Source organism: Leptonychotes weddellii, chromosome 1 (genome assembly GCF_054177405.1).
Source record: "Leptonychotes weddellii isolate Sample4059 chromosome 1, ASM5417740v2, whole genome shotgun sequence".
Classification (NCBI taxonomy): domain Eukaryota; kingdom Metazoa; phylum Chordata; class Mammalia; order Carnivora; family Phocidae; genus Leptonychotes; species Leptonychotes weddellii.
In genome coordinates this window covers 52,626,229-52,633,824 of record NC_138369.1, presented here as the reverse complement: position 1 = coordinate 52,633,824, position 7,596 = coordinate 52,626,229, and positions in this window count along the sequence as shown.

Genomic DNA, 7,596 nt, shown 5'->3' with positions numbered 1-7,596 from the left:
AAATTATGTACTTCTGGCAATTCTATCTGTATTTAAAGATGTGACAATCTTGACACCGATTTTAAGAATAGCTGTGAGACTGAATCAAAGTAAAGATATCCCTACCAAGTAAGAATTGATGTGTGTTAAGAGGGTACAGAATTATCAGCTGATTTGGTCAGTTGCTTCCACTGCTGGTTGATTTTCCTCATTGTGTAAACATTGACAGGTATGTGACAAATGGGAAAAAAAAATCCAAATAATAAAGTGGCATATTGGTGTTCAGCAATATAACCTGCGTCCCACCTTTCTGTTTCTTCTCCTGAACGCAGACCCAGCCTGGGTGAGACGCAACTTTGTGCATGCCGTGCCCCTGCGCTGCCAGGTGTGACTGAAAACAGCCCCGGGACTGCCCATTAATTATGCTTTATTTCCCCAATTCATCGTTTCCCTCACTTGGCTCATCACCATGCTCCCAAATAATGGAATAAACTGAAGCCGTTAGAACTGCTGAAGGCTCCCGCTTCACCCTCCTACCTTGACCTGAATCCTCACGCCCTGCCCTTGCCCCTGGTTGTGTGATCCCAAGGTCAATTCCTTTACTCACACCTTGAGGCCTTATGGGGATGAGTGAGGCAGCCATGAGGACTACTCATTCACTTCTTTCTTGTACCATCAAACTTTACTTCACTGCTAGATCATTCCTAACAGCAAACCAAACAAACATGACTATTCCCCGACCTTAGATGTCTTTGTTGTTCTCTCCCGTCTTCGCTCTTTAAACCCTTCCAATCAGGCTCCTGCCGCCATCACCCCACCATAACTGCTTGCTCAAGGTCGGCAGTGACCTCCATGTGTTAAAACCAGTGGTCAGTTTTTAAAACCAGCTTTGCGGGCGCCTGGGTGGCTCAGTTGGTTAAGCGACTGCCTTCGGCTCGGGTCATGATCCTGGAGTCTCAGGATCGAGTCCCGCATCAGGCTCCCTGCTCAGCGGGGAGTCTGCTTCTCCCTTTGACCCTCCCCCTTCTCATGCTCTCTCCTTCTCTCTCAATCTTTAAAACCAGCTTTGACGTATAATCCACATAGCATACAATTTCCAGTTGTACAATTCAGTGCTTTTCACTGTATTCTCAGAGTTGTGCAACCATTACCATAAATGCAAAAAGAAACCTGTACCTGTTTGCACTTCCTCTCTTCCTGTCATCTCCCCACCACAGCCTTAGCCCCTGGTGACCACTAACCCCAGCGGTCAGCTTCTAACCTATGGTAGTGTTTGATGAGTTGGTCACCCTTCCTCATAAACCTCCCATTGTTCTGGGCCCCACTTCCACCTCGCTGCTCTTCATCCCACTGGCTCCTTGCCCAACCTCTGAATTTGGAGGACCCCAAGGTTCATTTCTGGGTCCTTCTCTGCACTTTCTGTCTCTTGGTCATCCCATTCAGTCAAACATTTACATGCTGATAGAACCCAAAAATATATTTAGCCAACCTCCCCAGAACACCAGATTCCAACAACCTTGACTTCTCTACATGGACGTGTCTAATAAGCCCCTGAGTTTTTACATGCTCAGAACTTAAACCTTACCTTCAAATCCTTACCTTCCTAATGCTTCCCATCTCATAAATGGTGGCTCTAAATCTTTTGCCCAAGTCAAGAATCTGGGTATCCTTCCCTCTGTCATTCCAGTATCCAAGCCATTCATTCAAATCTTATGCACCATTCAAAAATTGACCTGTTCTTACTGCTTTCCCTGCTAACACTCTAGTCAATGACACCATCATCACAACTGGACAACTGTAAATGCCTCCTGGAGAGTCTTGCTGCTTTTGCCCTTGCCTTTCTCTTGTCTGTTCTCTGTATAGCAGGGTGAGCGATCCTTTTAAAAGCTAAATCATGTCATGTTTCAGTGAAAGGTGTTTAATTTCCAAATATTTGGGGATTTTCCACACAAGTTTCTGTTAACTAATTTCTAGTGCAGGTCTGTTTTGGCCAGAAATCATGCTTTGTATAATTGAAATCTTTTAAAACTTCCCGAAACTCTTCTTATGGCTCAGCTAATGGCCTCTCTTGATGAATGTTTTTGTGAGTGCTGGAAAAGTGCAGTTGGTTAAGTGTTCTACACATGTCAGTCCCAGTTGCTTATTAATGTTAGTCAAGTCTTCTGTATCCTCACTGATTCTCTGTCTCGTGTCAGTTAGTGAGAGAGGAGTATTGAAATCTAGAATTGTGGATTGGCCTATTTCTCCTTTTAGTTCTATCAGCTTTACTTCATGAAATTTGAAGCGTTGTTGTTAGGTACATACACATTTAAGATTGTTAAGTCCCAATGGACTGATCTTTTTCATCATTATGAAATGTTCCTCTTTATCTCTGATAAATGATTCTTTGTCATGAACTCTACTTTGTGTGATATAGCCACTCTAGCTTTCTTTGATTGGTGGGAGTATTTCTTTTTCCATCTTTTTACTCTTAACCTATCTGTGTCTTTAAGGTAGAGTTGTTTTGTTTTTTGGATTTTTTGTTTCTTTTTTATAGACAGCATATAGTGGGGTCTTGCTTTTTTTTCTAACCTGCAAATCTTTGCCTTTTATTTGTAATATTTTAGATCAAGTACCTTTAGTGTAATTATCAACATGGTTGAATTTATATCTACCATCTTTCTGGCTATTTGTTTCATCTGTTTTTTGTTTCTTTTCCCCTCTTTACTATGTTCTTTTTGTTTAACTGAGCACTTTTTATTGGCTTATTGGTTGTGCATCTTTAAATTTTAGTGGTTGTTATAGGGATGGGTATATATATATGTACATATATATATAAATGGATATATATATAAATATAGCACATTGTATTTATATATTTATGTAATATATCTAATACATAGACATACATAATATATATATAAAGCTGCAATCTACCTCATATAGAATGTAAGAACCTTACAACTGTATTTCCACTTGCCTCTTTGTGTGTTGGCATACATTTTATTTTTATGTATGCATAAATATTTTTGTTTTAAATTGTTTTCTTTTTAAGAGATAAAACACAGGGGGAAAAAGTTTCTTTTACCTACATCTGATCATTTCCAGCACTCTTCATTTCTCTGTGTAGATCCACATTTTGGTATTTTCCTTCAAATTTTCATACAGTGCAGGTCTGCTGAAAATATATTCTGTCAGTTTTTGCTTGTCTAAAAAAGTATTTTTACTTAATTCATGAAGGATATTTGCATTGGGTATAAAATTCTAAGCTGATTTTTACTGCAATGCTGGACAACACATTTTACATTGTTGAGTGCTAGATTTTTCTATTCATGTAAAAAGTGTTGGTTTTCATTTTGGCATACAGTTACTTGGAAGCAGGTAGATCCTTTGGGGTTTTGCTTTTAAAGTGTGTTAGGACAGATCCAGAGCTGTCTCTAGGGCTAATTTGACCCACACTGAGACAATACCTCCTGCGTCCTCCACTGAAGTGACATGTCATGCCACCGGACACATCAGACTTCAGGGTGCCCCCTTGCCTTGCTGTTCCCCACAGCTGCCCACAGGGCTCTAGGGAGGGATAGATGAGAAGGGGGAATGGGACTTTAGGCCTCCTTGAGCTAAGGGGACCCAAGCACCTTGTTGACTGCCAGCACATTAGATTTCTGAGGACCCCTGACTCTAGAACTGAGCACTTAGTGGACACCCCACTCCAAGCAGGGTGTGATACAGGTTAAGAAGTTAGGAGAAGAAAAAAACTGAATCTTGGTCCTTCTGAGTTCATAGTGCCCTTGAGTCAGAAATGAGGATCTAAATTCGTACCAGATGAAGATCAGAGGTGGTGAAATGTGGCAGGGCACTGCTGGGGGGGGGGGAGGGGCGGTCCGGAGAGTTCCAAGGAGGGTGAGTCTGGGGAGGGAGTCAGAGTTGATTGCCAGGGATGGAGAACTGAATAGCTGGGCAGATGCGGATCGCCAGCCCCTCTAGGTGCCGGGAGCCAGCAGTGGACTTTGCTGAGGGAGAGTCCACTTTGCTTCTTGGCTCCTTCATCTTTTCACCAGGATGTTAAGCTTTCTGGACCGGAGGACTGGAAGAACTGGAGGCTGGGGGGAGCACAGCTGGAAGGCGTGGTACTGAGAGGAAGGCCTGCATGAAGGGGAAGTGAGACTGATTCAGTGCCCGTTGTGTGCGGCCCCAGGCTTGGAAGGGCCCCCTCGATTTAATGTCCTGCTCCTAGTTTGTTGTCTTGAAATTCTTAAAAACTTTCAAGCAAGGGTACCACATATTCATTTTGCACTGGGCCCCTTGGCTGAGAGATTCCTTGCAGATCTGTACTCCACAAGGAAGGGAGGTCATCTAGACCCTGAGAAGGGGGCACTTTGGCGAGAGCAGAGACCCTGAGGGAGCGGCAAAGGCCAGAGACAGGAGCCAAACCGCCTCCAGTGTGGGGATGAGCGAGAGCATCGAGGAGGCAGGGGGCTGCAGACCACTGACTGTGAGGCCAGCAGGTGAGCCTGAGAACTTCTTGCTGAGGCCGTGTGGTCTGTGGGTCAGCTCTGAGCATCAGAGGGTCCCCTGAGCTTGTGGAGAATGAGGTGGAAGCAGGTCCTTGGAGGGCTCTCTGAGAAGTGTCAGGAGCGAGGCAGAAGTGGTAAATTGAGCTTGGATCGTGCCCCACTGAAGGACGGGCGGGCGGCCCATTGCCCCTGCCTCCCGGTGTGGGCCCTGAGGCTCAAGAGAGGTGAGGGGCCCGCCCAAGGGCACAGCACACCTGCCCAAGGATCTGATCCCAGAGCCCACTCCTCAGGTTGCCCACCTGGATGGGGAGAGGTGAGACTGGCCTTCGACATTACCTTTGACCTTGCAGTACCAGAGAGCTGGCCAAGCAGTATTAAGCCTTGTCCTGTACGGTTCCACTTTAAGCCACACTGGAGCTCGGACCTGACCCGTGTATATGCATCTTGTTACCTTCCTACCACCTGAAATTTCCAAATTCAGACACATAGCTGGTCCTAGGGGATTGCGGACCTGTAGGTGAGACCAGGTTGGGCAGCTGATCACACACCTTGTGGGGCGAGATCATCTAGAGTCAGGGCTGAGAGCCTGTCTCACTACATTTCCGCAAGAATTCCGGCGGGCCGTGGCTTCCCTGGGCCGGATGGCTAGTCCCTGGGGCTCGCCGCCTGGGAGGAGATGGAGACCAGGGAAGGCCTGTCTCTCGGTCCCTGGGAGGCCTGTGGTCTGTTAGGAAAGCTGGACCTTCGGCCTGTTCGTGTAGGAAGCACAGCGACAGCCCGGCCCGGTGGACACGCAGTGTGGGTGGACGTCCGCCACGTCAGTGGGTTGATTCAGGTGGTTCTGCAAACCCCAACCTGCGTCCTTCCTTCAGGTGTGGCCCAGAGGCGCGGATGGCTTCCAGCTGGGAAACAGCTGCGGCCAGCTGCTCGGCAGGGCCCGGGCTGGTGGGGGCCCCCGGGAGGGGGGGCCAGTGAGCAGCCCCCCACCGGGGGTCGGTCCTGCCACGCTCCAGGTCTCCTCCTGCCCCCCAGCTCCACCTGCAATGGACGAACCCGTGGGGCCTGTTTTCGGCCTTGCATTCTGGGGTCAGGAGGGGCAGAGGTTGCCCTAAAGGGGCTCGTGAGCCTCCGGCAGCGGGGAGACATCACTGGTTTCCCCTTTTCGAGCCAGACAGCTGTGTAAAGGGGGGCATGTCCCTGTGTCTACACTTGAGCTGCCTTCTGGTTCATTATTCCGCACTCTACCATGAGCTCCCTGGTACCGAACAGCACTTTAAAGTGAAGATTCGGCCTCAGGGCTGGTTGTGCCCACCTGGGCCTGTCGGAGGCTGGGGACGGCACGCTCGGGCTAAGAGAGAGGGCAGTGGGGGGGGGGGAAGGGGCCACGTGCTCTGGCCACTTTGTGCCTTGTGCCCCCTTCCCCAGTCGAGAGAGGAGGCCATGTGTCATCAGCAAGATCTGTGCCACACATGCAGGGCAAACCGCCACCATCCCTCTGTCACTTGTTTAATAATCACATGAGGCCCACATACCAGTCAGCAGGGGGTCCGGCACCCCATCCCTCCCCTCAACGGCCCAAACATCCCAGGGCCCTACCGAGGGCCGGCGCCCCGGAGCTGGAAGGCCTCTGGCCCTGCAGGCTGCTCCCCTACCCCAGCTCCTGCTCGGGCCCAGGGCTCCTGGACCGGTGGGTGGGGCAGTCCCCCACCTGGCCCCGTGGGGACAAGGCAGGGGGGAAGGAAGCTGGCTACTTCTGGGGAGAAACCAGAAAGGCCTCTGCCCCGCCGTGGTTCTCAAACCTCAGTGTGTGCGCCATCCACCGCAGGCATCTTCGGGGACGTGACTCTGGGGCCAACCTGCCCGCATCCTCTTCCTCAGGCCCAGGGTGCTGGGAGCAGGGCACCTGCTTGAACGAGGGCCAGGTGCTGCGTTCTCAGCGGGGTGCGAACACACTGAGCAAACTGGGGCCTGTGCTACCGCCGCATGGCCCCGGTCCTGGACTCGCTGCCCCCCAGCCTAGGCCTTGGGTGGGGCCCCCCGGCTGGCTTGCAAGTGTCCCACAACCTTCCCGGGTGCCCACTTTTGCATGGATGAGAAGACTATAAACGGGCCTCTTGACGGGACCAGAAAAAGTGTCTTCCTTCCCCTGAAGAGGCCGTGGCCCCTCTCGTGGTTGGGACAAAAGGATGCTCCCAAGCTGAACGATACAGCTGCCCTGGCTCAGGGGCCACGTCTTTCCTCCAGGATCTGGTGGCCTCCTGGAGGTGCCGGTGGCTCCGGTCTCAGGCCCCCTGCTCCTCAAGCCACCCTCAGGTGAGCGTGGGGGGCGGGGAGGGAAGCCTGGCCTGCTTCAGACTCGGCCCTGTTGTCTGCTGTTGGCCAAGAGCTGGTGCCACGTACTGTCCTCGCGGGGCCCTGGGATTCTTGGAATAACTCAGCTGGAAGACTGTGGATCCCAGGCCTTCTTCATTCTGTGGCTAGTTTCCTGCTGGAGAAAGCGTGGGAGCTGCAGGGGTGAGGGCTGAGAGAGCGGGTGGTGGGCAGCTTGGTGCGGGCTGCAGTACGATCCTGGCAGCTGTGGGCCCACGTGGAGCTGTGGAGAGAGCTGTGGGGGAACCCTGTGTGCCTCAGCTTCCTCATCTCTAAAAGAGAGCACTGTAAGGAAACCGAGGCCCGTGGGGCGTATCAAGGAGGGCAGTGGGCTCCTGGCCTCCAGCGTCATCATAGGGCCGGGTACGCCTACTGCTGGCTGCCGGCTCCCTCCCCGGAGCCGCTAAGAGGAAGCTTTATCCTCAAGTCTGAGTGTTTGAGCTGCTGGTGAGGAGGGGGACAGTGTGGCCTTCGGGAGGGACAGGAGGGTCCACTGTCTGACCCCCTCTCCCCAGGGCAGCAGCCAGGGGCTGGACTCTGCCAGCTGAAGCCCAGGCCTAGTCAGAGGGACACGCTGGGGTCATGTGTGTGGGGCATGACAGCCCAGCTCTCTGTCGGGGGTGCCCACTAAATGTCAGAGCACAGAACTAGATGTCATGCTGGTGGCGCCAGGGGAGTTGGGCTGAAGAGTGAACCAGGCCTCGGGCAAACTGTACCAGGGTCAAGGCCCGCCGACGGTCTATGGGCTTAG